The sequence below is a fragment of the Amblyomma mixtum genome, chromosome 1, assembly GCF_055824585.1.
Source record: "Amblyomma mixtum isolate Tamu chromosome 1, ASM5582458v1, whole genome shotgun sequence".
In the NCBI taxonomy this organism is placed as follows: Eukaryota; Metazoa; Arthropoda; class Arachnida; order Ixodida; family Ixodidae; genus Amblyomma; species Amblyomma mixtum.
Window position 1 is genome coordinate 171,060,707 of NC_143012.1, and position 10,345 is coordinate 171,071,051.

At 49.3% G+C, this 10,345-nt stretch overlaps 1 long non-coding RNA gene across 1 annotated transcript; it reads left to right on the forward strand.

The window, feature by feature from the left end:
• Window positions 1–1,792: 1,792 nt before the first annotated feature.
• LOC149369788 (uncharacterized) lies at window positions 1,793–3,421 on the forward strand. Its single transcript, XR_016285437.1, has 2 exons — window positions 1,793–2,067; window positions 3,281–3,421. It is a non-coding gene; the product is annotated as an uncharacterized LOC149369788 (long non-coding RNA).
• The last annotated feature ends 6,924 nt before the right edge of the window (window positions 3,422–10,345 follow it).

Consider the following 10,345-nt stretch of genomic DNA (forward strand, 5'->3'; position numbering starts at 1 on the left):
ACATCATTAGCGTCATCGTGATTGGGCACTTACTTAGCAGCGACTAGGGAGTAGCGAGGTCCTCGCCAAGTTCAGTGCACTGCAAATCATGTGCATCATAATCGGGCCGGACAGTTATTCAGAACACTCACTTCACTGTTACAACAATATTAGAAGCACCGCATGGCCATGCGTCGTGTTTCCACTTAGCATTCATCTCTGGTTGCCCGTCTCGGTCTCCCGCTACAGTTGGTGTATTTGTAGGATAGTTTCAGAACGGGATGAGTAGATAAAACTGGGACATGCAGGACTATAACCTGCCTAAAATAGATTCAAATCTACACAAATTACGCCGAGTGTAATACGCTTCTTATCTGTGCACTTGTAGCACATTTGCGACCGTGGTCTCAGGCTCCAAACGATTATTACATTGGAACCAGAAAAAAAAAGAGATAAGAGTCGCCGGCTGTATTATATTCGAGATTTTAAGAGAGAATTACTCTCTGAGAATCTGCATGTTTGCATTAACTCTCTTATGCTCCTGCATGAATAATGAAATCATTTGCTGCATTAGTGGCCCGCGACGCGATCATAACAATAGCGTGAAGAGTACGAACGGTGACTCTTTGGCAATACGCTGCCATCAATGTGTGTATGCAGGCGTGAAGGATGTTCATTATTATTGTGTTGGCCGCAACAAACAACAGAGTGCATATTTTCTAATGTGTACATATTTTTCTTTTCAATGCAGTAAAAGATGCATCATCGAGGTCCGTGCAGGTGCATTTTGCGCCAGGCGGGCATTGTGTCCGTGATAGAGTTCATTTAGAAGGCTGTTAATGAACTATAAATTCGATGCCGTCAACATCGACGGTAAACCTAGCCTTTAAAATTCTTTAAACGGGTAGAGACACCACATTTTTGTGTTGTACCTCTGGGTTGTAAATAATGCGTAGCGATTCAGTGAGCATGGAACGCCATCTTAGAAGCATGAACTCGCATTATATAATTAATAATCGTATTATTTGTACCCAGCAGTTTCGGTTTCGGTTCGTAGTTGCCAGGTTTTGCCAGGCTCTTGCATGACGTTAAAAACCAGACAATGCGTTGTCACGTGGGTCCGGAAAGCCGTGACGTCGTGTAGGCATGTCGTCTGCTTGACACGCACGCGGTGCGCGTAAACACGGAGAGCCGGGCGGAGGGCAAGCAGCAATGCCGAACAGCTCCGAGTCGGAAAGAAGAGTTTTATTTCGGCGAAGACACCGATTATGAGGAATCGCGGGATGACGCAGACGAGGAAGGAGACGCGCGGTTCGAACCCCAACAACCACTTCATTTTTTATTCGCTGGCCAGCGATTCCGAAGAGGAGGCAGGCGCCAGGCCCGACGTAGCTCAGATTGTGCCAGCGAACGCCGAGCGTGTAGGCAACGTCAAATGGTAAAGGCGCGTTCACACTAGGCCGACGATCGGCCGATTTCAGTCTGGCGATGGTCGGCGGCAGCGATTTTCGTGCCGTCGACGCGTCTGTCACACTGCGCAGGCGCCGACCGAGCGCCGGTCGTCGCCCGACGAGCGCATCGCCGTCGCGTCGCCCAGATAGCAGCCGTCGGCCGACCCGTGTGTCACACTCTGCCGACAACAGCGCCGACCTCACGCCGACGTTGTCCTATCCCGACAGCTCGACGCTGCTGCTTCGAGCAACATTCATCAAACCATATGGCCACTTGGCCGACGCGCCGCACCGATCGTCGCTTGCGAACTGCCGTCCCACCATAGAGAAAGATATTGGTAAAGAGCGGACACACGGCGAAATCTGGCCCCAGGAAATGACGCGCAATCCTCCTCCTCCACTAGATAATCTTCCAACTCCAGGATGGCGCCACCAGTCTCTAAACGCGCGCGCGCGCGCGGGCGGGTAGCCGGCGCGGCGGCTCAGACCCATCCGAGTGGCAGACAACGGAGCATCGTGGGGGCTGTTTTGTGCGCGTGAAAGCATGCGGCGTATTTGTTCGTGCGGGCAGACCGCAATTTTTTTCGTCTCTCTTGCCCTTCGACGCAGAACTCCTCCTGTTTATGACGGCGGCAAGGTGAGAAATGTTTATTTGTGGAAGTACGCTGTATTGCATGCAATTAGGCGGCCGCGCCGGCCGCCGTTGCCTGTCTGCAGTTCGTGAAGCGGCGCGCTCGCTCTGTGGCCAGCCGGCTGTTCACGGCATTCTTGCAGTTTGTGACAACGTCAAGGAAGGAATGTTTTGTTTTTGCAAAAGTACGCTACATTTCAAGCAGTTTATGCAAAATTACGCTTCATTTCGAGCACTCTAGTTTAGTACGCCGGCGCAGTTGTGAAGGGCGCGCGCACGCTGTGTCATGCTACGCCGTGGCGGGAGCGGCGGGAGGAATGATGCTGCATGATGCAGCCTCGCCGGTCGGTGCGTAGAAACAAAAAAAAAAAAAACCCGCCCACGGCCTGTGGCCCGACGCGCTGTGCCTAGCGGTTAGTTTTGCTTGGTTTCGCGCTTTCTCGGGACGTCACGTTTTTGTATGGCCCCCGACAATATGTAACTTCTTATGGGTGACATTTGTCGGTGTAAGGTTAAAATGTACTTTTTTGAAAGTGGGCGAACGGCGAAGACGACCGTTCCCGCGCAGCAAGTACGGGACCGTAGTTTTCAAGACTGGTGGAAAAAAAAGATGACGCACGAAAAGCTCAAAAACCTTACTCTTGTAGTACGTATGTATGTATGTAGTACGTGTGAAAGAGTCCGTTATCTGCGCTCGTGGAAACGCACATTTCGCCCGTGCATTGACAACACAGGGATGCGCTTTTGAAAACCGGCAAAAAAAGGCAACGCGTCGGGCTGTCTAAACTCTAAAGAGCTTGAAAACCAAGAACTGTTAAGCCGATAGTTTAATTTGCTATGCTTCTTAAGACATACGTTGCACCCGTGTATTTCTCAGTGCTCCTAACACATTGAGTACTTCTGGTTCGTAGTCCGTGTTGTGGCCGTCTTTGTACGAAATATTCTCGAACAAACCGCGTACTCTGCTGTCCACCTAGGTTTTAGAAGGTAGACAATAACGTCGGGGAATGTAGAAATGCTTGCAAAAAGCTGATTGGTATCTGCCGTGTAGTACGGTATGTGTATTGTACTTTGCGCAACGACGTTCAGCACGCGAGTTTCGCAAAAACATGTTTACTCCGCCCGTAATTTCGTTCCCTCGCCGCTTTCGCACCTTTTCACTGTTTACAGAGTTACAATATAAGGTGACTGAGAATGACCATACTTGCGAATTTTTCAGGTGATGCCACCCGTCGGCAACACCTGCTGTGTGCCGTGGTGCCGCAACAGGATCACCTTGAGCAGGAGGCCAGGAACCATCTTCCGCATCCCACGGCTTTGTTTGTGTTGCACAAAATAAATGTTCTCATTTCACTCAAAACCTGGTGTCTTTTGTGGAGTGCTAATATTTGGTAAAGGCTGTGATGCAGCTGCGTTCATGGCTGGTCAAAAGCACTCGAAATCTATTTAATTATACGCTGCCAACGGCGCAGCGGGGCGCGGCGTATGCTAACATTCAAACCGCGCGCCCCTGAAACCGGAACCGGAAGTCGTCCCAGGCAGCGAGGCGCAGCGCATGCAGCCATTCAAACTGCGCGCGTTGAAACCGAAACCGGATGTTATGAGACTCCGCCCGCTTGGTGCGCTGCAGTCAAATGGGCCGCTGGGCCCTATGGGAGTGTCCGCTCTTTACCAATATCTTTCTCTATGGTCCCACTGCAAGCAGGGACACACGGAGCGGTGAGCATCGCTGCGCCGCTGTACCCAAGCTCCACCCACAATCGGTGTCGCACTTCGCCGCCGTGGAGCAGTGCCTGAGCGCTGCTTGGGATGGTGTACAAATGTCACAAGAAAAGACAAGATCGCCTTGTCATCAGAAAGACTGCTCGAGCAGCGATAAAGCATTCCTGCTTATGTTTCGAGCTTTCGGCAACGGCACCGCTCGCGGGCGCTCCGGGCGGCGAGCTCTGCTGCTGCCTGGCTGCCGCGGTCGTCGCTAGGCCTATAGCCTCTTTCGCATTGGAGCCGCAGCGGCCGGCGCTTCGGAAGTCGCCTTAGCTATAATAAAAGGCCTACTCTACACATCGCTTTACTGTCAACAGCATCATCTCACAATAAAATAATAGTATGGTAAATCTCCGCGACGCCTTCAGCAGCGAAGCGAGCGGGCGCCAGGCGAGTCGCACCCCAACGTCGGGCCAGCGGCAGCTGCGAGGCGGTTGTGACAAGAAGTTTGCTCGTATCACAGTCGTTACCTTTGCTAGCAGCTCAGTATTGGTCAGCGATCCTCAAAAATGACACATTTTTCACATTTCTTATCCCAGGGTTTATTATTTACGTCAAGAACACACTTTAGCTCGTTGTTATGACGCCGGCAGACGGGATCCAGGCTGGCCGGCCGGCCGGCATGCTCGGCGTACTTCACGTTCGCACAAGAAAATACATAACATCCATGATACCAGCGAATGCTTCCTAGATTAGAGCACCGGCAATATTCCTCTGCAAAAGTGGATCTTTCGGCAACGACATCGCCTGCGGCAACGCCGGGCGTAAAGCACCGTCCCACTCGCGAGCGTGCAGAAAAGACTTGTGAGCACTCGTAACCAAGGTTGCTAGGCCGCGAAACCGCAAAACTTGGTCCCGTACGCCAGAAAACTGTGCAATGACGTAGAAAATACTTGCTTGTGTTTTCTTCTCTGTTCCTACGTCACATTGATGCACTAGCGATGGCTCAGACTTCAAGAGTGAAAATTTTCACAAACTTTAAAATGAAATTAAAATATGTTCTAGACATCCCTTAAATTTAATGCTTCGCTCTTATGGTCCTCACATACAAAGGAAACGTATGGCAGTCTTTTGTACAACCTTCGAATTTGATGTCTCTACCCCTTTAAAAGTATCCAATGTCTTTAAAAAGATCTCATTCCGAAAGTCACTCGCGCAATGTGCCTGTAGTAGCACATCTCCACTTCACGCTGTGGGGACGAGTTAATGGCCGCAAAAACTAAACAGCAATCCTTAATCGCCGGGCCGGCCAGCCGGCCTCTTTTTTTGCGCCACGAGAGATTTGGGGCTTTGGGGAGGCAAAGCAACTTGCATAGTGTCCATATACTGTCTAATGTGGGTAAGGGAATACTTACCCACATTAGACAGTATATGGCAGGCGCGCCTGACAGAGTTCCTGGCAGAGAGACAGTTTGCACAACAAATAAAAAACGCGATGGACCAAAAGAGCAGACGACGCGCTGGGTGTACCACAGTTGCCAGATTATTTTAAAGTCTTTGGCAAGGCTGGTGGAACCGGTTTTTCCTCCCAACCCGTGACTCTGCGGCTGAATGAAAGAAAAACTTGCGGGGGAACTGCGGGGGAAAGTCCTGCAGAGTGGGTGCGGCTTTTTGTCCAATTCCTCAATGGCCTGGGCCGTCTTGCTAGCTGAGTTGCGAGAGCTAGTGCAGGCATCTTCGTGGGCCGCCGCTAATTGCCGCGAGGGGAGGGGCACCTGTGCTTCCTTGCTTGACCTGTCCGCGGGCCGACAGCGCGCTTCTCAATGTGGTGACCCATGAACACGTAATGTGCGAGCCGCGGACGAATCACCCGTGAATCGGCCTTAAATGGTGGTCATAATCCACACTCATCAATGCGCCATATAGAGTCTGCAGCGGCGAAGCGCCGGAAGACTGCTGCCAATAGACGGCCAGACGCGCCGCGGTGCGTGGTTAGCGGTGTACTAACTACCATGGTTAGAAGTGCACTGGAACAAAGGAACAACTCTCCCCACCCTTGTTATCCGCCGCGGCCAGACGGGAGAGTGTGCTCAGGCACCTGTACTTCTATCAACAAATGGGCCCTTCGCCTTTTCTCCATCTGAAAGCATCTGAGAAACGGTGCTTTTAGAAATAAAGATCAAAACAAAATTATGTGTCCGCTATTTCTACCCACTGTTCATCACCTACACTCCGAGCATTTTGTTAAGCAGCAGCGCTGCATGCAGCTTTAAAAATCATGTTCTTGGCGGTAATACTCTCCATGCAGTGGATGATATGCACTGCTTATTTCTCTTTTGAACAAGTGCTTCACTTTGGGTATTTGTCCAGGGATGCTCGTGGACTCAAAAAAATTGGTTCTGGGTTGTCTTTCTATCCTTGCATAGCGGCTAAAGCGGCGCAATGGGTTTAGAGAACTCGGGAGATAGTAAAGGCAAATAAGACTGACAAATCAAGCGATGACTGTGTTAACCAAACCTCCTCACTGCTTTCAAGAAAGCAAATTCGGTATTTGCAGAGTGGATCGTGGACTTTAGTCTTATTTTTTCTTGTCATAGTTTCGCGCTTTTTTCCTCGTTTTCCAGTGCATGTATCATCTAGGAGCATTGCAATAAAACGCTCTTGTTGTTTGTTACGGGTCCTCCTATTAAGGCGAAAGCCTTTAATGCCTCATCGTTGTAAGCAGCAGTTGTCGACAGAAAATGTCACGCTTTTCAATTGGTCGAAACGGCCGTGACGTCACAGTGCGCGAATTTCAAACGGGCCAATTGTACTTTGCCTAGTAACCAGGCTACCAATTGAAGGGATCGTATAGTGATGCTCCAAGTAAGTGAGACTGAGCTTAGTTAATTGCTTAATTACCCGGTTAGCCTAATTAACTGTTCTAGTCAGGCCATATAAATAAATAAAAACGAGTAGGAAATTGGTCGAGCTCGGGAATCGAACCCCGGTCTTCGGCGTGCGAGACGAGCACGCTATCCACTCCACCATGCCAGCTCAATGGTTTGGAATGAACAAAGGCGCGTGTAGTGAATACGGTGTCTTCGCTCACTCTCATCCTCCTCCCTTCCCTTCCGGAGAGGTTTAGGTGTCTACCGAGGTATGAGAGACAGATACATTTCCTTTCCTCAAAAACCAATTTACCGATGAGCGAGGCGTAGAATCGAATGGGCAATGGCGTTCTATGGACTCCCTGGCAGCGTTGCAAGATGCTGTCGCGTTCCACTCTTAGAGGCGAAGCTTAACATCTTAACCACACATCAGTGACCACACTTTAGTTAAAGAAAGTGCCGCCCCCCCTGAATTTTGACGGGTGTTCACCCAGATATGTGAGACAGTTACTGCGTAATTTCCTTTCCTCAAATACAATTTTCATTTCCTTCATTACGGGCCCTCTCTGCCTTCTTTCACTCCCACTTCCTCCCTTCCTCTACGGTGCGGTTCAGGTGTCCACCGAGATGAGAGAGAATTACTGCGCCATTTCCTTTCCTCAAAAAGCGTTGCGTTCAAAGGGCAAGGCATCGCGCCGAACGGGTGGTGGCGTTCCGTGGACTCCCTGGCAGCGCTACAACACGCTGTCGCGTTCCACTCCTAAAGGCGAAGCTTAAGCGTCATTAATTAGCAGTTAATTAGTATTCAGGTATTAATCAGTAATTAACCATTGATTAGTGATTTGTCGTCACTTAGTAATTAGTACTCAATTATATGTGACGCCACCAGTGCCACAGAAGCAGCGAAAGTGGTTCGGAAAACGCTTTCGCCTCTACGCACTTTAGACACTCAAAGTGCCCCTGAATTTTTGTCTTCTCTTTATCTGCGATTTAATTTTTACACGGCAGTATCCGAGATTGAAGGGGACGAGTAAGCATGACTTCCAGTCTGTCTTTAGTGTATTTTTATCGGTTGTTATTTCCTTGCTGGCCGCCACTTTCTCTCCGTCAATCCATGATTCTGAAAGCCGTTCGGCAAATTCGTCTAACAATTGTATCTGGGGAAAAATCCTCCCTGCTAGGGCGTCAAGGGTGCATCGTCCTTGGAATTCCACTGAGATCCCTCCAGCTGACACCAGACACCGGAACAGGAATCGAAAACACGTGTCCGGGTGTGGAGCGCTTTATGAGGAAGCGTCAGGAAACAAGCTTCAGTGAAAGCAGCCAGCCGAGTAAAGACTCGTGTCTGTGTACGCATTTTCCATGATTGTTTTTCACAACACAAAAAAATGAGAGGAGTCTGTAGCGCTGTTCTGTGTTCTATCCTGTTGAAGCCGGCATGAAGAAATGGAATTCGTAGAAGGAAGAGGAATAAACATTATTTCAATGAGGGAAGGAAGCTTGCAACAATGCGACAATCATGGTGCAAAAGTAAACATCTCATCTAGAAAATTCGCCACGAAACTTGTGTTAAAGGAGCACTGTCAATATATGAAAGGTTACATTCCGTGTAGGTATTTCCTCTTAATCAAATAACATGAATATTTTAGGGCGCATGTCTGGTAGCCTTTCGCCCCCTTCAAAACGCCGCCTCAATTGTAGGAATCGGACCCATAGTTTCCTGCTCAGCAACACAGCTCCTTAGCAAGTCTGCCATTCTGGCGGATCAGCCAAAAAAAAAGCGGATACATGAAAGACTAACACACCCAAATATAAAGGAATGCGCAAGAACCACGAAAGATATTCCCTCTTAAGTACTTACACAGATGATAAATATGCCACATATCATTGTAGCGTTTGTTCGTTCACGCTCAAGGCTGCAGGAAAGGGTCGTTATCACTTTTGTTCGTGACGCGAGAAGCGACCAGACTAATCTCGATTGATCGCAGCCATGAAAGGCTGCATCTAGGTTTTTCCAGATTACTGTAGATGATCTTGACCTGTTATCTGGAAGTTTCCTTGCCGGCTTTAAATTGAGCGATGCCGCGAGCAGCGGGCATTCGTAGTTCGACGACCGACGAGCACGCTTGATGCTTACGCCGCCGCCGAGTGATTCAGTTCTTTTGCGGGCGCAAGTCAGCCCAAATAAAGAGTTTCGTTTCCAAGACTGGTTGGTGTCTTCGTGACCGCTGGACTGCCGTCACTACAACGTGATAATATACATACGGGCTCTATCAATTAACGAATGAAGAGTGCGACTGCCATATATTAATGCATCCGGAAGAAAAAGCAGAATATTTTCAAGCTTTCTAATATTCATCTTTATTCGTTTTCGCGGGTGTCTAAAGAAGGCAATGTCAAGCCATATATTAATGCATCCGAAAAAAAACAGCATATTTTCAAGCGTGCTAATAGTCTGTATTCATCTTCGCGGGTGTTTAAAGAAGTTAATGTTAAAACCTAGGACGCGTACGAGGTCAGCCCATTTAAAGAGTTTTTCTTTGAAGCTTATAATTTCCAGTATACTGTATACTGGCTGCGGAACAGCACAGCCAAACTGGTGCCAGCTAGAAAGTACTGATTTATAGCAAATGAATGTTGTGTTGATTGCTGAAACCGCATAGAAAGCTTTTGTGCTGAAATGCGAATCAAACTTTTTGACTGCCTGGTAACCAAAGTGTAAGACAGGGGTTTATTAAAGGCACTGGGACCATATTAAAGGAGCAGCGCAGCAACAGTCTGCGGTCAGCCAAAGCGAGCCCAAAGCACGCGCAGCGATGGCACTGCCGCCGCTGCACAGAATGTTCGTCTTCGTCTTTACAATTGTCCCCGCAGGGGGGCGTCTGCAGCATGCAGACGTTAGTGAGTGGCGACACCACGGGGTTAACCCGAGCATCCGCAGGGACATCTCCGCAGGGGGATGATGGTGAGCAATGCGTCACCACGGACCCGAGCATCCACGCTTAGCCGTGCGTGGCATCGCCGTGTCCGGGGAAAAGGGGATCCTGGTGGTTGATCCGATGCCGAGCGTTTGAACCTTTAAGGCCCCTCGGCGGAGGCAACACACAACTTTGGCCCCAGCTTCCTGTAGACGGCACCTCCGGCCTGACCCGACCGGGGGAAATCGGCAGTCGCCTTTTCCTGTTCTTCTCTCCATCTTTCACTTTCCTATCTTCTTTTTTACAACTTTCCTGTATCCTCTTCCCTTCTTGGTTTTTTCCTTTTTTTCCTGGCGGCGAGGATTAACCTTGTGTGACCAACTACCCTGGGTTGAGTCATATTGGGTTATAGTTGAGGTGTACAGCTGGCGTGGGTAGGACTTGCCCCAAGTTCCTGTCCCGCCCCCTTGTTGGGCTCCATGGTGGGTGGCTGGCATCATGACCGAAAAACCTCAATTTTTTACGGTTCCCCCCCCCCCTTTCAAAACTTGATCGCTCTCTCAAGAGAGGACGGAACGAAGCAGAGAACTTTTTTTCCAAAAAGAAACCAACATTTTCCAAATTTCATGTCGTCCACAGTGAAGTGCAAGATAAACAGGCCAGAATTCTATCTCCATTCATGGTATCGAAATGCTTAGCAGAAGCTTTGGGCCCCGGCTTCAAAGTATCCAAAATGGCCAGTGGCGATTTATTGCTGGAACTCCGAGACAATGTACAAACCACCAAACTCTG